Genomic DNA, 25,000 nt, shown 5'->3' on the forward strand with positions numbered 1-25,000 from the left:
CCGTTTTCATCCTCACTGGAGGATCCTCCTTCCTCGCCATGCAGCCATGCCAGGGAGGCCACGGACCTTCGCCTCTCCCTGAACCTCGCGACTCGTTCGCGAATGGCCGCACGACGCGCAGCTGTAGTAGGCGACGGAGGTGGTGATGGGGGCCGCCCACCTCGCTGCAACTCCCTTGCTCTTGCTCGAGCCGCATTCCTCGCAACATTCCGGCGCTGGTTGCGAGCGACAGCCACCGAGTTGTCGGGGAGGCGTGCAGCAGACAGCTGGTCCTGCGCGGCTAACTCCTCCCTTTCCGCATTCCAGCCATCTTGCAGCTCGTCGGTTATCCGTGCGACGAACTCGCAAATGCCGCTCCACCTCTCCGGGCTCTCAAGCAAGGCTGCCTCGAAGCCCTCGGGGGTGATCTGGTTCGATCTCCCCGCCTCGAACAGCACCTCCCGTTCAGCGGCAAAACGCGGACAGGAAAATACGACGTGTTCCGCCGTCTCGGCAACGCCAGGACATCTGGGGCAGTCCGGGGACGACGTGAAGCCCATCCGGCACAGGTAGTCACGGAAAAATCCGTGGCCAGACAATACCTGCGCCAACTGGAACGTCACGTCTCCATGCTTCCGTGACTGCCATGCCCTCACGTCGGGTAGCACTCGATGCGTCCACCGAGTGTACCGACTGGCGTCTTCGCTGGCAGCATCCGCGTCCCACCGCTGCTGCCACTGCTCATACGTCTGGTCACGCTCCAGCTCACGAACGCCAGACCTGGGGATCTCGTTGGCTGGATCGTTCAGCCGTTGATGGACCCTGCTGTCCTCCTCTATCTGCAGGCATATTGGAATGAGACCGGCCAGCAGCACGGCCGTCTCACCCCTCACCGTCCGGAAAGCCCGACAAACACGAATGGCCGTTGTCCTCTGCACGCGCTGCACCAATCTACGGCATTGGCGCAGCTGCAGCCCCTCCGACCATACTGGGGCCCCGTAGCGCAGGATGGAGTCCGCTACGGCCGCCAGCAGTCGGGCACGCGACGACTTCGGTCCACTGTGGTTCGGCATGAGGCGCGTGACGGCTTCCGCGACCTTCATGGCCTTCGCTGCAGCCTGCTGAACGTGCGGCAACCATGACAGGTGGTCGTGCAACCAAACTCCAAGATAACGGATGGAGCGCTGGGATTGCACGACCACACCTCCGATGTTGATGCTCACGACCGGATGACGCTTCAGGGTGGAGATGAGCGTCATTTCCGTCTTCTCTGGCGCCAACGAGAGACGGTTCCGGTCCAGCCAGTCCATGATTACCGCGATGGCTCGTTCAGCAGTCGAGGAAGCGGCTTGGGGTGTCGTTGCGGGGACCAAGACGACAAGGTCATCAGCGTAGCCAATAACCTCGGCCCCCTCAGGCAACTGGACACCCAGGACCCCGTCGTACAGCACGTTCCAAAGCATGGGTCCCAAAATGGAACCCTGTGGAACGCCCGCACTGATGTTACGCTCGACAGGGCCCTCGCTGGTGTCGATAACCAGCCGCCGGTCCTCGAAATAGCTCCTCAGTATCTGCTGCAGCGATGACGGTACCCCCTTGTCCCTCAGCGCGTTGGCGATGGCTTGCCAGGGCGCAGAGTTAAAGGCGTTGCGGATATCAAGTGCCACCACCATCAGGCAGCGCTTGTCTCGGGCGTTGGTGCGGCGAAAGGACATGGCCGTCCTGCCCGCTTCGACAACGCGCTGGATCGCACTGATGGTGGATCTGCCTCGCCGGAAACCGTACTGCCCGTCCGACAGCCGTTCCGCATCCGGTTCCTCCAGGAACTCGTTGAGGCGGTTAAGAATTAGGCGCTCCAACACCTTGCCGAGTGCGTCGAGCATGCACAGCGGCCGGTAGGAGGAGCTTTCCCCGGGAGGCTTGCCAGGCTTTGGCAGCAGTACCAGTCGTTGCCTCTTCCAGGGCGCTGGAAACGCACCCCGGTCCAGGCAGTCCTGGTACAAACGGACGAAAACCTCCGGGTACTTCCTAATGGCCGTCTTAACCGCCGCGTTGGGGATACCGTCCAGTCCAGGCGCTTTCCGGTTCGCCATCGATCCCACGATGGACAACAGCTCGCCCACGGTGACAGGGGTCAACGAAGAACTCCGCTCCTCGGTGTCGACGCTCGATGATTCAGCGTCCGGCCAGTCAACAGGCGGATGTGTCGGGAACAGATCGTTGGCTATCCGCTCCAACACGACACGGTCAGTCTCAGGTGGCACGAAGCAGCCACGAAGACGAGACATGACCACCCGATAACCGGCCCCAAACTCGTTGGTTTCCGCCTGTTGAATCAGCTCATCGAGCTGCGCTCGCTTGCTGGCCCGGACAGCCTTCTCGACAGCTCTCCTCGCCGACCGATGATGTGCAGCCACAATGCTGCGCTCCTGCAGGTCGGTGGTACGAAGCATCCGCTCATGCACGGTCGAACACTCCTCCCGAAGACGCAAGATCTCCGGAGTCCACCAGAAGAGGTCTCGATGGGGGTCACGATGCGACATGGTGACGCGCTCCATCGTGTCGTCGCATGCATCTAGCATGGCGTCGACCATCCCCTCCTGGCTGACGGCTCGTTCCGGAAAACCGGCCGTCTGGAGTGCGGCTGCGAATGCCTCCACCGAAAACTGCGTCGTCTTCCATCTACGGCCAGCGTGCCGAAACGTGGTAGACGACGAAGAGGACCCCTGTCCCCGCTGGCGATGCTGCTGCTGTTGTCGCTGCTGCCTCCCGTTCAGGTGACGATGCTGCTGCTGCAGGTGCTGCTGCTGCTGGTGCTGCTGCTGCTGGTGCTGCTGCTGTTGTCGTCGCTGCTGGTCAAGAGTTGGAGGCCCCACGGTGAAGAAAATGTACCGGTGGTCCGACGCCGTATAGTGGCACGAAGTGGTGTTCGCTGCCACCTCCCAAGTGTCTGGACGAGCAATGGATGCGCTCGCGAAAGACACATCCACGACACTGGGAGTGGCGACTCCGTTGCCCACGAACGTCGGGACCGATCCTTGGTTCAGGACCACAAGCCCAAGCTGCCGAATTGTATCGAGCAGCTCTTCACCGCGCCGGGTGGTACGTTGGCTACCCCACTCCTCATTCCAGGCGTTGAAATCGCCTGCCAGGACGATGCGAGGGTGGGGTTGGGCCTCCAACTCCACCGCCTCCAGAAGTTGCTCGAACTCGCCGGCGTTGAGACGTGGAGGGGCGTAACAGCTGATGAAGACCACCCCTCCAATCTGCGCAGCAGCCAACCCGGGCATGGCACAGCGCCAGACCCGCTGGATCGGAAGGTGGCCGGTCGCCACCACAGCTGCTCTCCCCGACGAATCCACCGTCCAGTTTCCGCTGCCCTCTGGAGGTCGGTACACCTCTGACAGCAGCAGCACGTCGACCCGCTTAGTGCGGGCTGTTTGCAGGGCCAGATCCTGAGCAGTGCGTCCACCACCCAGGTTGACCTGCATCACCCTCACTACACCCGACACTGTTGACCTTGTCGGCACGATGAGTGGCCCACTCGATGGGGCCCCTGGCAGACAATGCACTTAGCTGCCGACGTGCACTGACTAACGCGGTGGCCTACCTCGCCACACTGCAAACACTGACCCGTCCGGTCAGTTGAAGAACGGCAGTCCCGCGCCAGGTGCCCCATCAGCAGGCAACGGAAGCAGCGCTGACGGTCGAGCGGCTTCTTCGGCACTTCGCGGATGCCGCTGACACATTGGCAGAGTGTCAACTTCTGACCAATGAGACTCCGTGCCTTGGCCAGTGGGAGTCGAACACGCGCTCGCTTTGTGCCATCACGGAGCTCCCAAAGCTCGACGTGAGTGATGCCAGCCGCTGACCCCAGCTTCTCCTCAATGGCAAGCTTCACGTCACTCTCTTTGGCCAGAGAGTCGACGTTGGTGATGAGAAGCTCACCCATCTCCGTCACCACTCGTGCCTCGCCATCCTCACCTAGCGCTAGCTGGATCCGGCGAGCCAGCTCCGCGCTATCGACGTTCTTCCGCAACGGTACAAGCAGATGACCTTGCACGGTCCGGCGCCCCATGCCGATGTCTGCCCTGACGTCCTGCAGCTCCTGAGATGTACGCAGCTTCACGTACATCTCTGTCCAGGTTTTGTCCGAACCTGGGACCACCGCAATGCGGTCAGGACGCGGAGGACGCCCCTTAGACTGGGCACGATGCTGCTGATGTTGTTGCTGCTGACTCTGCTGCTGCTGCTGGCGCATCTGAGGTGGCCGGTACGGCTGGCCCACCTGCTGCGGTTGCTGCTGCTGCTGAGTCGAACGTTGCGATCGGCTCTTCCGACCGCTCACGACCGTAGCCCAGGACATCTGCTGCTGTTGCCGCTGCTGCTGACGTTGCGGTTGCTGCTGCTGCTGCTGCTGCTGGCCATTAGCCGACACTGCGACCGTCCGTCGCTGCGGCTGTGGCTGGCTGCGCTGCTGCTGCTGCTGCTGCTGCTGCTGCTGCCGCTGTTGTTGTTGCTGCTGCCGCTGCTGCTGCTGCTGCCGCTGCTGCTGCTGCTGCTGCTGCTGCTGCTGCTGCAGTTGCGAAGCTTTCTTCGCACGGTTGCGCTGCTGCCGGCTGCGTTTTGTCCTGGCACTGCCCTGACCAACAGGCTGTGCCGAGGAATGAAGCGCCGTCAAGGAACGCATGCCCTCTTGAAGCGCTTCCAGCGTACACTTCAGGGCCACTTCACGTTCCCGGCTAAGTCGCAGCTCTTCCGTCAGCGACTCGATCTGTTTGGCGAAGTTCTCCAGCATCTTGTGCTGGAAAGCCAGCACCGACGCTTCGCCATCGTCGTGGGGAGCCACGGTTGAAGACATCTCCCCTGCCGCTACCACTGGCGGCACCACCGTCTGCTCGAGAAGAGAGGCGTCGGAAAATTCCGCATCGTCCTCCTCCTCGGAATTATCAGCCTCGGACGGAACCGCCACCGTTGGTCCGGCCGGCCGTGGTGTCTCCGGTAAAGGGGAAGGGGTATCGGACCGCTTCCGAGGCGTGGACGACGACCGCACCCCGGAACGAAGCACCCGCCCCTCCATTCTCCGCTCCTTTCACAAAAAACCGCCTGCACGAATCGTTCAGACGGAACAAGGGAATATTCCCTTCAACATCTGCCAAGGTAACGACCGTCCGTCGCTAGAGCCCCTTTGGCAGATTTCCCGTCCGCGGATCGCAAGAATAAAAAACTCCCACTTTTTTCTTTATTAAAAACAATTTCGCAAGAGAAAACCGCAAGAATAAGAATTTTTAATAAATTCCGCAAGAGATTCAAGAAAACACCAAAAAACGGGTTCGTCGCCTGCTGACGCGTTGAAGTCTCTCGTTTTGGCGTTCCCGGGGAAGGATTCGGAGCCAAAGAACCGTTCCCGGTCTCCTGCTAAGCGTTCCCGGTCTCCGGCTGCGCGTTCTCACTCTCTGACCGCTAAGCGCCGGAAAGGTATGCAATTCGCATCGAGTTTTATAGCACCGTAACGCTTCGTAACGCTGGTGTCCCGGCTAAGCGCTACCGCTACCGGTCACTGGTGGCGCTGCAGACGTCGAAGAGAAGGTGGTTGCTGTCTTCACTGGAAGTTGCGGAACCCGCCACGGGTGGCGCTGTCGTCATAAAAAGGGAGCTTTTACGTTGGGTTGTTGTCCTCACTGCTCGAAAACGCTTCGTGGTGTTGTTGATGACACAAACACACGCGACGACACACCTGACGCCACCGTACCACGCAGTTGCACGCACTTTCACGTCGAGTTTTTACTGTTTATCTCTTTTTAAAAGCACTTTACGTCGCTGGAAAACGATAGTTTATGCTCCCTAGCATGTGTTTTACCACTTTTCCAATGTTCTAACACGGTATTTCGATACTTATTCGCCACTGAAGTTCCCCATACAAAGTGTATGGGGACACTTTAAACTGAGTTTTAGCGCAGTAAATTGAAGTAAAACGATTTCCTTTTTCAATATTCGCTAAGAATGACACTCAATTCGCCCTTTTCGACTATTGTTCCGCTATTTATAAGCACTTTTGCACAATATTTTTGCAAAAAATACGGAGCGACACAAAGCACGTCTAAACTGCTGGCTTGACAGCTACGCACACACACAGGGATAACTGGCTTGTGGCCGCCAAGCGTTCATAGCGACGTGGCTTTTTGATCCTTCGATGTCGGCTCTTCCTATCATTGTAAAGCAAAATTTACCAAGCGTAGGATTGTTCACCCTTTCAAGGGAACGTGAGCTGGGTTTAGACCGTCGTGAGACAGGTTAGTTTTACCCTACTGGTGTGCATTGTTTGTCGCTATCTTAACGGAATTCCTGTGCAGTACGAGAGGAACCACAGGTACGGACCACTGGCTCAATACTAGTTCGAACGGACTATGGTATGACGCTACGTCCGCTGGATTATGCCTGAACGCCTCTAAGGTCGTATCCAATCCGAGCTGATAGCGCTTCTTATACCCATTAGGTGGTCGTAAGCTAGCGGGCCTAACAACCCTCCGAGAACCGTCCGTGCTGTCCATTGGCACACTGGCGTCTCATCCCCGCTTACTACTAGGCCGCAAAGGGCGGGTTCGCGCTGCACGTGTTAGTACCATACATGTTGGGAACACCGGTGGACGAGCTTGCCGACTGTGGATATCACTAGTTTCGACACCTACGACCGCCCGCAAACGACGGGACTACAGGCTGGGAGCTTCAAGTTGTAGAGATGCGTTCGCATCGATCCTCTCAGGCGACCCATGCTTGGTGGTTAGTGCTTGCGCGTGCGCGCCCCGTGTGTGCTGGAATTGGCCAACCAGTGCACATTGGTGGTGCGTACCGTGACTTGCACCATGTGACGAGAGTGTTGAAGAACACTGTGTGGTGACTCTATGCCTATGTGATGGGGTGCTTGTAACACACGACCGAACCGACGGCTCGTTGGATGGTCACGACAGTGTGGTGCAGGTGCGCCCATGTGTAACGAATACATTGAGTGCCGTTGGAGGTTAGCGGTTGGTTGGTTGCATGCTACAACTTCGCGTTGTACATGGGCTGGCCGCTGCGCTTCCTTCGGGTTGCCACTTGATGTTGATAGGGTTGATGTATTGTGTTCGTTGACTTTTGGTTCATTCCAAAAGTCTTCGGACTTAGATAATTTTACAAGTGTCGGCGCTCTCGGACCGAAAATAAGAAGACAACTAAGAAGAAAAAGAGAAAGAAGCTAATAGTGGAAAGTATTCTTCTTCAAAGAAGGAACAAAAATTTTACAAGTGTTGAAAAATTTCCTAAGTCCAAAAAATTTTCTAAGTCCAGAAAATTTTCTAAGTCCCACAAAATGGAACATGATGAAGAAGATACAGAAGTTGAAAATTTTTCTAAGTCCAAAAAATTTTCTAAGTCCAGAAAATTTTCTAAGTCCAAAGTGTTGGAACAATTTCCAAAGGCCCATAGGTTGCACTGAATTTTCCTAAGTTGGCCACAAGTACCCATGAGGTATCGAGAAGGTTCACCCGAAGGACATAATATGTCCCAAAGTACCGATAGAGCACCCACAAAGAGCACCCAATTGGCCTAAGTTGGCCAAAAGTACCGATAGAGTACCCACAAGTAGCACTGAGTTGGCCTAAGTTGGCCAAAAGTACCGATAGAGTACCCACAAATAGCACCGAATGGGCCTAAGTTGGCCAAAAGTACCGATAGAGTACCCACAAGAAGCACTGAGTTGGCCTAAGTTGGCCAAAAGTACCGATAGAGTACCCACAAATAGCACCCAGTTGGCCTAAGTTGGCCAAAAGTACCGATAGAGCACCCACAAGTAGCACCCAATTGGCCTATGTTGGCCAAAAGTACCGATAGAGTACCCACAAATAGCACCCAGTTGGCCTAAGTTGGCCAAAAGTACCGATAGAGTACCCACAAATAGCACCGAGTGGGCCTAACATGGCCAAAAGTACCGATAGAGTACCCACAAGAAGCACTGAGTTGGCCTAAGTTGGCCAAAAGTACCGATAGAGTACCCACAAATAGCACCGAGTGGGCCTAACATGGCCAAAAGTACCGATAGAGTACCCACAAGTAGCACTGAGTTGGCCTAAGTTGGCCAAAAGTACTGATAGAGTACCCACAAATAGCACCGAATGGGCCTAACATGGCCAAAAGTACCGATAGAGTACCCACAAATAGCACCGAATGGGCCTAACATGGCCAAAAGTACCGATAGAGCACCCACATATAGCACCCCATTGGCCTAAGTTGGCCAAAAGTACCGATAGAGTACCCACAAAGAGCACCCAATTGGCCTAAGTTGGCCAAAAGTACCGCCAAGTAGCACCATAGAGGCCCGAGTAGAGCGAAATGTGGGCCAAATTGAACATTTGAAAATTTTTACAAGTCCAGAAAATTTTCTAAGTCCAGAAAATTTTCTAAGTCCAAAGAGTTGGACAAATTTCCTTAGGCCCAAAGGTTGCACTGAATGTTCCTAAGTTGGCCATCAGTACCCATGAAGTATCGCGAAGGTTCACCCGAAAGACACAATATGCCCTAAAGTACCCACAGAGTACCCACAAGTTGCACCCAATTGGCCTAAGTTGGCCAAAAGTACCGACAAGTAGCACCATAGAGGCCCGAGTAGAGCGAAATGTGGGCCAAAGTACCGAGTAGTTGCAACAAATGCCCAAATGGATACCAAAATGTGGTACCAAGCACCTAACTGTTGCAACAAATGCTAGCTTTCTGAGCAAAAGCTGTGGACCAATTTCGTAGAAGAACCGCCTAGGCGAAAAGGCAAAAATCGCCGAAGCTGGCCCGCTCGCAGAGCTCGCGGGCCAGGAGATACTCATAGGGCGATTTACTAGAGTGGGGAACTTGAGAATTTTTGTGTCCGAGACTTTGGGCAACTTCGCGGCCGCCCCCTTAAAGTAAAAGATTTTCTCTGGGTGCCTAAAATTCGCAATTCCCGCAAAGTCGGGAAGACGTTAAAGTTTTTGCCCAAAAAATGGCCATCGATTTAAGGTGATTTTCCAATAAGAAAATGCTTCCTATTTTGAACTTTTTCGAATATTTCCTAAACTAAGCGTCGGAGCACATGGCCGTGGAGGAACTTTTGGTAGCTTTTGGCAAGGGCTATCGGATGAAATAATGCGAAAGGCCATCGGAGCGATATTGGATAAATGCGGGCCCATAAACGTACCTAAGAAGTGAAAATTGGTACCTTGCACGCAGGATGCAAGAAATGCTTGAGTGTTAACCAACATCGGTACCAAGTACCTAGGTTATATCGAGTGCGTAGATGGAAGTCGGTACCGAAGGGAAACCTTCCTAGGCTAGGTGCACGCAAGTGAGTATGGATCGATCAGTAGAAAGATGGGAAGCCATAGGAAACCTTCCTAGGCTAGGTGCACGCAAGTGAGTATGGATCGATCAGTAGAAAGATGGGAAGCCATAGGAAACCTTCCTAGGCTAGGTGCACGCAAGTGAGTATGGATCGATCAGTAGAAAGATGGGAAGCCATAGGAAACCTTCCTAGGCTAGGTGCACGCAAGTGAGTATGGATCGATCAGTAGAAAGATGGGAAGCCATAGGAAACCTTCCTAGGCTAGGTGCACGCAAGTGAGTATGGATCGATCAGTAGAAAGTGGGAAGCCCAGTACCAAATGCCCTAGTGAAGACCGTAAACGAATATCATGAACCGAGAAGGAGCACCAAATGCCCTAGTGAAGACCGTAAACGAATATCATGAACCGATAAGGAGCACCAAATGCCCTAGTGAAGACCGTAAACGAATATCAAGAACCGATAAGGAGCACCAAATGCCCTAGTGAAGACCGTAAACGAATATCATGAACCGATAAGGAGCACCAAATGCCCTAGTGAAGACCGTAAACGAATATCATGAACCGATAAGGAGCACCAAATGCCCTAGTGAAGACCGTAAACGAATATCATGAACCGATAAGGAGCACCAAATGCCCTAGTGAAGACCGTAAACGAATATCATGAACCGATAAGGAGCACCAAATGCCCTAGTGAAGACCGTAAACGAATATCATGAACCGATAAGGAGCACCAAATGCCCTAGTGAAGACCGTAAACGAATATCATGAACCGATAAGGAGCACCAAATGCCCTAGTGAAGACCGTAAACGAATATCATGAACCGAGAAGTAGCAACGAATGCCTGAAAATGTACCAAGTCCTCGGTATAGAGTAACGAGAGTTAACCGCCGTGATGTATGCAATGTGGGCAGCCATTGCATGGGTTCTGGACTTGGTTCGCGAATAACTTTTTTGCTAGACATCGGACAAAGTTGACGTGGAAGAACGAAATGTAGCATTTGATGCCACCTATCCAAAACTTTTTCAAGATTGAAGATCCGATCGATACAGCCTGAGTTATAGGCAAAAGTTGGTTCAAAATTGAGCATTTTTAATGGTGAAAAATCGGTAATCCTCGAATAGCTCCTGTTGGAAGCATCGGACCACATGGTCGTGGAGGAACATATTGTAGCGTGCGGTGTCAAGTATCGACACCCAAAACCGCATGTCCGATGGACGGAAAATGACCAAGTTATAGTGAAAACTTGGTTGCACCAAATTCCCGAAGAAGTGCAACGAGAAGGTGAATGCGATGGTTGTTCGTCGAATAGCTCCGGCCACAGACATGGTAGCGATTAGTGGTGCATGGAAGAAATCTAGCCACAAGTGCCATCTACCCATGGCCAGAAGAAAGTGTGGCCATATCTTGGATACCGGCGGAGCTATGGGGCAAATATGGGCCAAAAATGGTGCAAGTTGGACCAAAAATCCGACCAAGTGCGCGAGGCGCTTTCGTGAATAGCTCCGGCCACAGACATGGTAGCGATTAGTGGTGCATGGAAGAAATCTAGCCACAAGTGCCATCTACCCATGGCCAGAAGAAAGTGTGGCCATATCTTGGATACCAGCGGAGCTATGGGGCAAATATGGGCCAAAAATGGTGCAAGTTGGACCAAAAATCCGAAAAAGTACCTAGGTAAATGCGATGGTTGTTCGTCGAATAGCTCCGGCCAGAGACATGGTAGCGATTAGTGGTGCATGGAAGAAATCTAGCCACAAGTGCCATCTACCCATGGCCAGAACAAAGTGTGGCCATATCTTGGATACCGACGGAGCTATGGGGCAAATACGGGCCAACAATGGTGCCAGGTGGACCAAAAATCCGACCAAGTGCGCGAGGCGCTTTCGTGAATAGCTCCGGCCACAGACATGGTAGCGATTAGTGGTGCATGGAAGAAATCTAGCCACAAGTGCCATCTACCCATGGCCAGAAGAAAGTGTGGCCATATCTTGGATACCGGCGGAGCTATGGGGCAAATATGGGCCAAAAATGGTGCAAGTTGGACCAAAAATCCGAAAAAGTACCTAGGTAAATGCGATGGTTGTTCGTCGAATAGCTCCGGCCACAGACATGGTAGCGATTAGTGGTGCATGGAAGAAATCTAGCCACAAGTGCCATCTACCCATGGCCAGAAGAAAGTGTGGCCATATCTTGGATACCGGCGGAGCTATGGGGCAAATATGGGCCAAAAATGGTGCAAGTTGGACCAAAAATCCGACCAAGTGCGCGAGGCGCTTTCGTGAATAGCTCCGGCCACAGACATGGTAGCGATTAGTGGTGCATGGAAGAAATCTAGCCACAAGTGCCATCTACCCATGGCCAGAAGAAAGTGTGGCGCTATCTTGGATACCGGCGGAGCTATGGGGCAAATATGGGCCAAAAATGGTGAAGTTGGACCAAAAATCCGACCAAGTGCGCGAGGCGCTTTCGTGAATAGCTCCGGCCACAGACATGGTAGCGATTAGTGGTGCATGGAAGAAATCTAGCCACAAGTGCCATCTAGCCATGGCCAGAAGAAAGTGTGGCCATATCTTGGATACCGGCGGAGCTATGGGGCAAATATGGGCCAAAAATGGTGCAAGTTGGACCAAAAATCCGAAAAAGTACCTAGGTAAATGCGATGGTTGTTCGTCGAATAGCTCCGGCCACAGACATGGTAGCGATTAGTGGTGCATGGAAGAAATCTAGCCACAAGTGCCATCTACCCATGGCCAGAAGAAAGTGTGGCCATATCTTGGATACCGGCGGAGCTATGGGGCAAATATGGGCCAAAAATGGTGCAAGTTGGACCAAAAATCCGACCAAGTGCGCGAGGCGCTTTCGTGAATAGCTCCGGCCACAGACATGGTAGCGATTAGTGGTGCATGGAAGAAATCTAGCCACAAGTGCCATCTACCCATGGCCAGAAGAAAGTGTGGCCATATCTTGGATACCGGCGGAGCTATGGGGCAAATATGGGCCAAAAATGGTGCAAGTTGGACCAAAAATCCGAAAAAGTACCTAGGTAAATGCGATGGTTGTTCGTCGAATAGCTCCGGCCAGAGACATGGTAGCGATTAGTGGTGCATGGAAGAAATCTAGCCACAAGTGCCATCTACCCATGGCCAGAACAAAGTGTGGCCATATCTTGGATACCGGCGGAGCTATGGGGCAAATACGGGCCAACAATGGTGCCAGGTGGACCAAAAATCCGACCAAGTGCGCGAGGCGCTTTCGTGAATAGCTCCGGCCACAGACATGGTAGCGATTAGTGGTGCATGGAAGAAATCTAGCCACAAGTGCCATCTACCCATGGCCAGAAGAAAGTGTGGCCATATCTTGGATACCGGCGGAGCTATGGGGCAAATATGGGCCAAAAATGGTGCAAGTTGGACCAAAAATCCGAAAAAGTACCTAGGTAAATGCGATGGTTGTTCGTCGAATAGCTCCGGCCACAGACATGGTAGCGATTAGTGGTGCATGGAAGAAATCTAGCCACAAGTGCCATCTACCCATGGCCAGAAGAAAGTGTGGCCATATCTTGGATACCGGCGGAGCTATGGGGCAAATATGGGCCAAAAATGGTGCAAGTTGGACCAAAAATCCGAAAAAGTACCTAGGTAAATGCGATGGTTGTTCGTCGAATAGCTCCGGCCAGAGACATGGTAGTGATTAGTGGTGCATGGAAGAAATCTAGCCACAAGTGCCATCTACCCATGGCCAGAAGAAAGTGTGGCCATATCTTGGATACCGGCGGAGCTATGGGGCAAATATGGGCCAAAAATGGTGCAAGTTGGACCAAAAATCCGACCAAGTGCGCGAGGCGCTTTCGTGAATAGCTCCGGCCAGAGACATGGTAGCGATTAGTGGTGCATGGAAGAAATCTAGCCACAAGTGCCATCTACCCATGGCCAGAACAAAGTGTGGCCATATCTTGGATACCGGCGGAGCTATGGGGCAAATACGGGCCAACAATGGTGCCAGGTGGACCAAAAATCCGACCAAGTGCGCGAGGCGCTTTCGTGAATAGCTCCGGCCAGAGACATGGCAGCGATTAGTGGTGCATGGAAGAAATCTAGCCACAAGTGCCATCTACCCATGGCCAGAAGAAAGTGTGGCCATATCTTGGATACCGGCGGAGCTATGGGGCAAATATGGGCCAAAAATGGTGCAAGTTGGACCAAAAATCCGACCAAGTGCGCGAGGCGCTTTCGTGAATAGCTCCGGCCAGAGACATGGTAGCGATTAGTGGTGCATGGAAGAAATCTAGCCACAAGTGCCATCTACCCATGGCCAGAAGAAAGTGTGGCCATATCTTGGATACCGGCGGAGCTATGGGGCAAATATGGGCCAAAAATGGGTAAAATTGTACGGTCCAAAGCCAAGGGTAAATTTTTTTATTCCTCTAATAACTTCTAGCACAGACATTGAATCGGTTGGTGATGTATGGATGAAATGTAGCAAACAGTTGGAACTACCCATAAAATCTTAAAGATTGACGATCCAATGTATAGAACCGGAGTAATGTGCGATACTTGGTGAAAAATCGAGTGAAAAATTAGCTATAAACTGTTTTTGGCCCATAACTCGAATACTAGACATCGGAAGGGGGGGTCGTAGAACGATTTTTTGTTGCCCTATCGATTCCCTATCGAACGAGCAAAAGTTGTTTTTTTGACCAAAAAGGACCCCTACTCTAGTAAAACTGGCCTGATTTTACTAGTCCCCGGTACCCGTACAGGCAAAATGAGCAAAATGCTCAAGTATGAATGGTTTTTGGCCCATAACTCGAATACTAGACGTCGCAGGGGGGTGTCATGGAACAATTTTTGGTAGCCCTTGAAATTATCTATCGAATGACATATACTTGATTTTTGGCCAAAAAGTTCCCTAGACTAGTAAAAATCGCATCATTTTACTAGAGTCGGGTACCCTGGACGAAAAACCGCTATAATTGCGGTTTTTGGCTAATAACTCGAATACTAGACGTCGCAGGGGGGTGTCGTGGAACAATTTTTGGTAGCCCTTGAAATTATCTATCGAATGACATATACTTGATTTTTGGCCAAAAAGTTCCCTAGACTAGTAAAAATCGCATCATTTTACTAGAGTCGGGTACCCTGGACGAAAAACCGCTATAATTGCGGTTTTTGGCTAATAACTCGAATACTAGACGTCGCAGGGGGGTGTCGTGGAACAATTTTTGGTAGCCCTTGAAATTATCTATCGAATGACATATACTTGATTTTTGGCCAAAAAGTTCCCTAGACTAGTAAAAATCGCATCATTTTACTAGAGTCGGGTACCCTGGACGAAAAACCGCTTAAGTTGCGGTTTTTGGCTAATAACTCGAATACTAGACGTCGCAGGGGGGTGTCGTGGAACAATTTTTGGTAGCCCTTGAAATTATCTATCGAATGACATATACTTGATTTTTGGCCAAAAAGTTCCCTAGACTAGTAAAAATCGCATCATTTTACTAGAGTCGGGTACCCTGGACGAAAAACCGCTATAGTTGCGGTTTTTGGCTAATAACTCGAATACTAGGCGTCGGAGGGGGGTGCCGTAGAACAATTTTTGGTAGCCCTTGAAATTATCTATCGAATGACATATACTTGATTTTTTGACCAAAAAGTTCCTAGACTAGTAAAAATCGCATCATTTTACTAGAGTCGGGTACCCTGTACGAAAAACCGCTATAGTTGCGGTTTTTGGCCAATAACTCGAATACTAGACGTCGGAGGGGGGTGCCGTAGAACAATTTTTTGTAGCCCTTGAAATTACCTTTCGAATGATATATAGTGGTTTTTTGGTCAAACAGTGACCCCGAGACTAGTAACCCTCCATACACAAAACCGCCTAAAAAGTTTTGGTTTTGCAAAATTTTGAAAAGTGCGTCAAAAAAATTTTTTCAAAAAGTACCAAATCGTGATCAGAACTCACTATAGACCATAAAAAGTGAAATCCGATGGTCATTTGCAACACTTGGTCAATCGAGAAAAATTTCACTTTTTTACTAGAGTCGGGTACCCTGAACGAAAAATCGCTCAAGTAATGGTTTTTGGCCAATAACTCGAATACTAGACGTCGGAAGGGGGTGTCGTAGAACAATTTTTTGTAGCCCTTGAAATTACCTTTCGAATGATATATAGTGGTTTTTTGGTCAAACAGTGACCCCGAGACTAGTAACCCTCCATACACAAAACCGCCTACAAAAACTTTGTTTTGAAAAATTTTGAAAAGTTCAAAAAAATTTTTTTTTCAAAAACTACTAAAACGTGATAAGAACTTACTATAGACCATAAAAAGTGATATCCGATGATAATTTGCAAAAGTTGGTAACTAGTAAAAAATTTCACTTTTTTACTAGAGTCGGTGCAACGAGAAAAAAAAAGTCCGTGATGGAGAAAAATGGCACGTTTTCCACGCCTGTACGCTTTCGTTTACTATATAGGGGGTAGGTGAGCCAGAAGCATGAATTTGACTGAGTACGTATCTTTATGAATTGGGCCCTTCTAAATCGATTGAGACTACCCCCAGGACGATCGGACGACTGCTTCTGGCTCAAAATGTGGTTTTTAGATTTTGATCGTCAATTATGAGAGAAAAAATCGATTAGAAGTAAAGATACGAAATGCTTGGTCTAAGTTGGGAAACGACTTCGGATATTTGTTGGACGTTGTCGTAGAAGGTCCGAGGACCAAGGAAAAGTGATTTCCAAGTGGATTTATGCACTATTAGTCGATGGTAAGATGTGAAATTAGTAGAACTTACCATACAGTTTGCGAAGTTGAAGCAATCGGTTGGTGAATATGGTACTGTCTGTCCAATTTGGTGGTTCGGAATGAGTGAAACGATGTTGATGATGGATAGACGTTCCGATTGCCCCCGATCGGGGAACATATAGTGGTCTTTAAGGTCCAAGTACCTATGTTTTGGTAAGCAGAACTGAGAGTTAAAGGATGAAAGTCGGCCATTCCTAATATCATCCTATCGGTGGTTCGCGAGTTGTTTGAGGACCGGAGCAGCTCGCGATGAAACGGTCCTAGGGTATTGGTTATCCATCCAAGGAAGAGTAAATGCGATCCTAGATGTGTGTCGTTGGCCGTTCTACCGGTATCGCCTATCGATGAGATATCGACGGGCATGCCTTACTCGAAAGTTGAATTCTAGGATCGATGGTCAAACAGACCTATGAGCGATAAACCAAACTGAACACGTATTGATGTCGGCTTTTCCTATCATTTGATGCCGCAGGTTGTTTAGGGACCGGAGCAACTTGCGGCCGAGACGGTCCCCGGGGGTTTCTTTCTCCAAGGAGTGGAAACTATTAAGCAAGAGTTGTAGCAAGATACGATCCTCTGATGTGTCGTTGGCCGTTCATGCGGTATCGCCTGTCGATGAGATATCGATGGGCATGCCTTACTCTACCGACCTTCTAATTGAGAGTATTAATCAGGGATCGATGGTCAAACAAGACCAATGAGCGATAAACCAAACTGAACACGTATTGATGTCGGCATTTCCTATCATTTGTCGCAGGTTGTTTAGGGACCGGAGCAGCTTGCGACCGAGACGGTCCCCGGGGGTTTCTTTCTCCAAGGAGAAGAAACGATTAAGCAAAAGTTGTAGCAAGATACGATCCTCTGATGTGTCGTTGGCCGTTCAAGCGGTATCGCCTGTCGATGAGATATCGATGGGCATGCCTTACTCTCCCGACTGGATTACTGAGAGTTTAATCAGGGATCGATGGTCAAACAGACCAATGAGCGATAAACCAAACTGAACACATATTGATGTCGGCATTTCCTATCATTTGTCGCAGGTTGTTTAGGGACCGGAGCAGCTTGCGACCGAGACGGTCCCCGGGGGTTTCTTTCTCTAAGGAGTGGAAACGATTAAGCAAAAGTCGTAGCAATAATCGATCACCTGATGTGTCGTTGGCCGTTCTTGCGGTATCGCCTGTCGATGAGATATCGATGGGCATGCCTTACTCTCCTGACTGTTTAATTGAGAGTTATAATCAGGGATCGATGGTCAAAAAGACCTATGAGCGATAAACCAAACTGAACACGTATTGATGTCGGCATTTCCTATCATTTGTCGCAGGTTGTTTGGGGACCGGAGCAGCTTGCGACCGAGACGGTCCCTTCCCGAAAGATGGTGAACCGAGTCGTCTGGCGTAAAAACCGGACGACTCGAAAGGGCTTGACCCTTTCAAGTGAGCGATAATCACATTCTACGCTCAGTTCGACAGCTACAAGGCAATCACTCGCTATGTTCAGAGCTAATACATGCAACATGCCGGCATTGTTTCCACCGACGCATGGATTCAAGACTGGTGCACTTATTAGTTAAACCGTTCGCCTCCGGGTGTTTCGAGTTCAAGTCTGGATGAGGATTGATCTTGCTGGTAATAGCTTGAGCCCTTAAGGGGTCGAAGCGTACATCTTGAGACCATGTACAACATATTACCAAATCGGCACCATGGGTTCTGGTGCAAGTGATGTAACCGTGAAAGATGTTGAGCAGCCCAACATCGGTTTACACACGCATAATAGGAAGGCAGCGCTGTCGACTGGTCAGTCGTGTAAGAAGTGTGCATTATCGATCACAAATATATTGGTGATCTGTAGGTTGCGCATACACCATGCCCGGTGTAAAGTGCCGTGGTCCCCCCCGGGGGGCTGCATCAAACCGTTCGCCACGCGAACTACCCAATGGAACGAACTCGATGCATTTAATAAGAAGAAGAGATGATAATGAAACACGGTCGATTTAAGAGTTGAAAACGTTGAAATGCCTATAAGCAAGTCTTAAGTTGGTGGTGACCGTTACGCCCCAACAAATTGGTGCCTTACCCTACACCAAAGAGCCATTCAACATGGTTCAAGTGAGCGATAATCACGCTCTACGCTCAGTTCGACAGCTGCAAGGCAATCACTCGCTAAGTTCAGAGCTAATACATGCAACACGCCGGCATTGTTTCCACCGACGCATGGATTCAAGACTGGTGCACTTATTAGTTAAACCGTTCGCCTCCGGGTGTTTCGAGTTCAAGTCTGGATGAGGATTGTTCTTGCTGGTAATAGCTTGAGCCCCTGAATAAGGGGCCGAAGCGTACATCTTGAGTAAATGTACAACATATTACCAAATCGGCACCGTGGGTTCTGGTGCAAGTGATGTAACCGTGAAAGATGTTGAGCAGCCCAACATCGGTTTACACACGCATAATAGGAAGGCAGCGCTGTCGACTGGTCAGTCGTGTAAGAAGTGTGCATTATCGATCTCCAATATATGAGCTCAGTATGACAGCCCAATTGGTAATCCTCGGGACCTCCAGAAAGGAAGCTGGATGAGGATTACCAAATCGAAAGTTGATAAGTGTAGTGGTACCACTTAGTCAACTTGTATCCCGAAAGATGGTGAACCGAGTCGTCTGGCGTAAAAACCGGACGACTCGAAAGGGCTTGACCCTTTCAAGTGAGCGATAATCACATTCTACGCTCAGTTCGACAGCTACAAGGCAATCACTCGCTATGTTCAGAGCTAATACATGCAACATGCCGGCATTGTTTCCACCGACGCATGGATTCAAGACTGGTGCACTTATTAGTTAAACCGTTCGCCTCCGGGTGTTTCGAGTTCAAGTCTGGATGAGGATTGATCTTGCTGGTAATAGCTTGAGCCCCTGAATAAGGGGCCGAAGCGTACATCTTGAGTAAATGTACAACATATTACCAAATCGGCACCGTGGGTTCTGGTGCAAGTGATGTAACCGTGAAAGATGTTGAGCAGCCCAACATCGGTTTACACACGCATAATAGGAAGGCAGCGCTGTCGACTGGTCAGTCGTGTAAGAAGTGTGCATTATCGATCTCCAATATATGAGCTCAGTATGACAGCCCAATTGGTAATCCTCGGGACCTCCAGAAAGGAAGCTGGATGAGGATTACCAAATCGAAAGTTGATAAGTGTAGTGGTACCACTTAGTCAACTTGTATCCCGAAAGATGGTGAACCGAGTCGTCTGGCGTAAAAACCGGACGACTCGAAAGGGCTTGACCCTTTCAAGTGAGCGATAATCACATTCTACGCTCAGTTCGACAGCTACAAGGCAATCACTCGCTATGTTCAGAGCTAATACATGCAACATGCCGGCATTGTTTCCACCGACGCATGGATTCAAGACTGGTGCACTTATTAGTTAAACCGTTCGCCTCCGGGTGTTTCGAGTTCAAGTCTGGATGAGGATTGATCTTGCTGGTAATAGCTTGAGCCCCTGAATAAGGGGTCGAAGCGTACATCTTGAGACCATGTACAACATATTACCAAATCGGCACCATGGGTTCGGGTGCAAGTGATGTAACCGTGAAAGATGTTGAGCAGCCCAACATCGGTTTACACACGCATAATAGGAAGGCAGCGCTGTCGACTGGTCAGTCGTGTAAGAAGTGTGCATTATCGATCACAAATATATTGGTGATCTGTAGGTTGCGCATACACCATGCCCGGTGTAAAGTGCCGTGGTCCCCCCCGGGGGGCTGCATCAAACCGTTCGCCACGCGAACTACCCAATGGAACGAACTCGATGCATTTAATAAGAAGAAGAGATGATAATGAAACACGGTCGATTTAAGAGTTGAAAACGTTGAAATGCCTATAAGCAAGTCTTAAGTTGGTGGTTTCGTTGTGCCCCACAAATTGGTGCCTTACCCTACACCAAAGAGCCATTCAACATGGTTCAAGTGAGCGATAATCACGCTCTACGCTCAGTATGACAGCTGCAAGGCAATCACTCGCTAAGTTCAGAGCTAATACATGCAACACGCCGGCATTGTTTCCACCGACGCATGGATTCAAGACTGGTGCACTTATTAGTTAAACCGTTCGCCTCCGGGTGTTTCGAGTTCAAGTCTGGATGAGGATTGTTCTTGCTGGTAATAGCTTGAGCCCCTGAATAAGGGGCCGAAGCGTACATCTTGAGAGTAAATGTACAACATATTACCAAATCGGCACCGTGGGTTCTGGTGCAAGTGATGTAACCATGAAAGATGTTGAGCAGCCCAACATCGGTTTACACACGCATAAGGGGTTTATTGTTATCTGTAGGTTGCGCATACACCATACCCGGTGTAAAGTGCCGTGGTCCCCCAGGGGGCTGCATCAAAACGTTCGCCATGCGAACTACCCAATGGAACGAACTCGATGTATTGAAAGAGATGAACAATTAATAGCGAGAATAGGGGCCCGGAAGCAATTCCGCGGCCCTACGGTCGATTCAAGAGTTGAAACGTTGTACAATCGTGGATAGCACCTAGTGCTAATATGGTGAGAGATAATGTGTGAGGAAATTTAGTTTCCTAAAGTTTAGTTAGTGGTTTCCGTTGTGCCCTAACAAACTTAAAGTTGGTGGTGACCGTTACACCCCAACAAATTGGTGCCTTACCCAACACCAAAGAGCCATTCCATATGGTTCTAGAGAGAGAGAGTTGTGTGGAAATTTATTTCCCACTAAGCGAGTGTGTGTCTGTAGTGGAACGAATTCTGGTTGATCCTACCAGTAATATACGCTTGTCTCAAAGGTTAAGCCATGCATGTCTAAGTACAAACATAAATGAATGTGAAACCGCATAAGGCTCAGTATAACAGCTATAATTCACAAGATCATCCTACCACTAGTTACTTGGATAACTGTGGAAAATCCAGAGCTAATACATGCAACATGCCGGGACTGTTGCCCTCGCGGGTAGCTGAACTGGTGCACTTATTAGTTAAACCAATCGCCTCCGGGCGGCTTGAGTTGAAGTCTGGATAAGGACGCAGATCGTATGGTCGCTTGTCGACTGACGACAGATCTTTCAAATGTCTGCCCTATCAACTATTGATGGTAGTGTAGAGGACTACCATGGTTGCGACGGGTAACGGGGAATCAGGGTTCGATTCCGGAGAGGGAGCCTGAGAAATGGCTACCACATCCAAGGAAGGCAGCAGGCGCGTAAATTACCCAATCCCAGTACGGGGAGGTAGTGACGAGAAATAACAATATGGACCTCTCTAACGATGGTCCATAATTGGAATGAGTTGAGTATAAATCCTTCAACAAGGATCAAGTGGAGGGCAAGTCTGGTGCCAGCAGCCGCGGTAATTCCAGCTCCACTAGCGTATATTAAAGTTGTTGCGGTTAAAACGTTCGAAGTTGATTGCCCGTCCAGACACGTGACCGCCACGGGCGCCCGGTTACACGCCGGGGCCGTTCGTGCGCGCGCTCACGGCTGCGACTCACAATGGTGTACTTGGGCGTTACTCTGTGAACGAGTACCGTGCTACCGGTTAACTCCGGCACGGGCTCCTCATGGTGCTCAAGATACTCACATTTACCTTGAACAAATTAGAGTGCTCAAAGCAGGCTAAGACAAAGCGTCCGGCCCCCCCGTGGGGTTGGCGTTGGCCGAGAATAATCTTGCATGGAATAATGGAATATGACCTCGGTTTATACGATTTCGTTGGTTTGTCAGAAACCTAGAGGTAATGATTAACAGAAGTAGTTGGGGGCATTGGTATTACGGCGCGAGAGGTGAAATTCGTAGACCGTCGTAGGACCAACTGAAGCGAAAGCGTTTGCCATGGATGCTTTCTTTAATCAAGAACGAAAGTTAGAGGATCGAAGGCGATTAGATACCGCCCTAGTTCTAACCGTAAACGATGCCAATTAGCAATTGGGAGACGCTACCCCTATTCGGTGCTCTCAGTCGCTTCCGGGAAACCAAAATCGGGTTCCGGGGGAAGTATGGTTGCAAAGTTGAAACTTAAAGGAATTGACGGAAGGGCACCACAAGAAGTGGAGCTTGCGGCTTAATTTGACTCAACACGGGAAAATTTACCAGGTCCAAACTTATCGAGGTAAGACAGATTGATAGCTCTTTCTCAAATTTAAGGGTAGTGGTGCATGGCCGTTCTTAGTTCGTGGAATGATTTGTCTGGTTAATTCCGATAACGAACGTGACTCAAACATGCTAACTAGAACGCTGTCAGCAGTGCGCCTCCGGGCGCACCTGACGTTACAGCCGGGCGGCGCCTTCACGGGCGGTCGTCGGCTACGTTTGCCCTGCTTAGCGGGACAACTTGTGTTTAGCAAGCTGAGAATGAGCGATAACAGGTCCGTGATGCCCTTAGATGTTCTGGGCTGCACGCGTGCTACAATGTGGGTCGCAGCGTGTTCTCGCCAATAGGCGCCCCCATTCCGAGAGGAACGGGAAATCACTAAAATGCCCATCTAGTCGGGATTGGGGACTGCAACGGTCCCCATGAACCTGGAATTTCTAGTAAGCACTAGTCATTAGCTAGTGCTGATTACGTCCCTGCCCTTTGTACACACCGCCCGTCGCTACTACCGATGGATTATTTAGTGAGGTTTCTGGAGGCTTACCTTCCGCGGTTCCTTCGTGAGCTGCAGCTGGCATGGCTGAAGTTGACCGAACTTGATGATTTAGAGGAAGTAAAAGTCGTAACAAGGTTTCCGTAGGTGAACCTGCGGAAGGATCATTACTGATGATCGTCCGCGAGTGACCAACCATGGGCTGCCTTCGGTGTAGCTCGGTCGCTCGCTTGCTATGTGTCAGAATTTGTTGAAAGCCAACTCGTTCGTTGTACACTTTGATGGGTGACCATCACTGTGTCTCCGTGCCGTGCTAGATCCCCCCTAGCCGTAAGGCACTTTGAACGCCCCTTCGACGACGAGTTACAAGAGTGTGGTATGTGTCAGAATCTGGTGAAGCTTTCTGCATGTGATGTGCCTTGTGTGGATCCGTGGCCATTGCATTGTGTCTGGTGTGTAGGTACCCAGACACTTAGAACGCTTGCGCGGAAAGCAAACTCGATCGTTGTACACTTTGATGGGCAACCATCACTGTGTCTCCGTGCCGTGCTAGATCTCCCCTAGCCGTAAGGCACTTTGAACGCCCCTTCGACGACGAGTTACAAGAGTGTGGTATGTGTCATAATCTGGTGAAGCTTTCTGCATGTGATGTGCCTTGTGTGGATCCGTGGCCATTGCATTGTGTCTGGTGTGTAGGTACCCAGACACTTAAGCAAACTCGATCGTTGTACACTGTGATGGGCGAGCATCACTGTGTCTCCGTGCCGTGTAAGAGCTCCCCTGGCCATCAGGCACTTGAAAGGTCCTTCGACGACGAGTTACAATAGTGGTGTGTTAGATACGTCAGGTGATGGTATCTACTGTTGTGCAATACGTATCCGGCCACGGCACGGAACGAACGGGAACTGTGGTGCAGACATACAAAGAGTTAAGCCTATTAGTCATTAACTCTAAGGACGGGGCCATGGGGCGGTACGCAAAGGATACGGATGAGCGAGTATGCAGGCCCAATACTCAATAGCTCGATCCGATCCAAGCACATGAGTTGACTGCGGCGCCAGGTTAACCAATGTGCTAGATTCTATTTGGCCAGTAGAATCTTGTGTCTTATGCGATTTGATACCAAGACACCAGAACGAAAGTTAGTTGAAGAGTTATTAAACTCTTATGAAGTATGGTTGTGCAATCACAACTTATGACTTTAACCTATAAAGTGGATATGGACTTGCAATTATAACATGGAATCTCTACACACCCCATGAGCTCGATCCAATCCACGCACACGAGTTGCCTGAGTAGCGACAGGTATACCGATGTGCAATACGTATCCGGCCACGGCACGGAACGAACGGGAACTGTGGTGCAGACATACAAAGAGTTAAGCCTACTAGTCATTAACTCTAAGGACGGGGCCATGGGGCGGTACGCAAAGGATACGGATGAGCGAGTATGCAGGCCCAATACTCAATAGCTCGATCCGATCCAAGCACATGAGTTGACTGCGGCGCCAGGTTAACCAATGTGCTAGATTCTATTTGGCCAGTAGAATCTTGTGTCTTACGCGATTTGATACCAAGACACCAGAACGAAAGTTAGTTGAAGAGTGATTAAACTCTTATGAAGAATGGTTGTGCAATCACAACTTATGACTTTAACCTATAAAGTGGATATGGACTATCAATTATAACATGGGGCACACACCATGTTCTCGATCCAATCCACGCACACGAGTTGCCTGAGTAGCGACAGGTATACCGATGTGCAATACGTATCCGGCCATAGGCACGGAACGAACAGGAACTGTGGTGCAGACATACAAGGGCCATGGGGCGGTACGCAAAGGATACGGATGAGCGAGTATGCAGGCCCAATACTCAATAGCTCGATCCGATCCAAGCACATGAGTTGACTGCGGCGCCAGGTTAACCGATGTGCTAAGAGAGTTGTTCCTGGGCCTTCAAAGTGACTTCAAAACTATCTTAGCGAATGGTGGCCATGGGCGTAGACATGAGCCACAAGTCACAAGGCCTGGGACTATTGGGTAATAAAGACAACTTAGTCAGAAAGTTAGTCTTTGGACGTACCACCGGGATTGTGTTACATTGGGAACCTTACTATAAAACCCTAGGCAGGGGATCACTCGGCTCATGGATCGATGAAGACCGCAGCTAAATGCGCGTCACAATGTGAACTGCAGGACACATGAACACCGATAAGTTGAACGCATATTGCGCGTCGGACGATTAAACCCGGCCGATGCACACATTCTTGAGTGCC

At 50.2% G+C, this 25,000-nt stretch overlaps 1 non-coding gene across 1 annotated transcript in view; it reads left to right on the top strand.

The window, feature by feature from the left end:
• Positions 1–24,843: 24,843 nt before the first annotated feature.
• Positions 24,844–25,000, top strand: part of LOC125774067 (5.8S ribosomal RNA) — a 158-nt gene continuing 1 nt past the window's right edge. Inside the window, exon 1 of the ribosomal RNA XR_007420573.1 lies at positions 24,844–25,000. This exon is cut by the window's right edge and continues 1 nt beyond it. This is a non-coding gene — a ribosomal RNA (5.8S ribosomal RNA).

The sequence above is a fragment of the Anopheles funestus genome (assembly GCF_943734845.2).
Source record: "Anopheles funestus chromosome X unlocalized genomic scaffold, idAnoFuneDA-416_04 X_unloc_77, whole genome shotgun sequence".
Lineage (NCBI taxonomy): Eukaryota > Metazoa > Arthropoda > Insecta > Diptera > Culicidae > Anopheles > Anopheles funestus.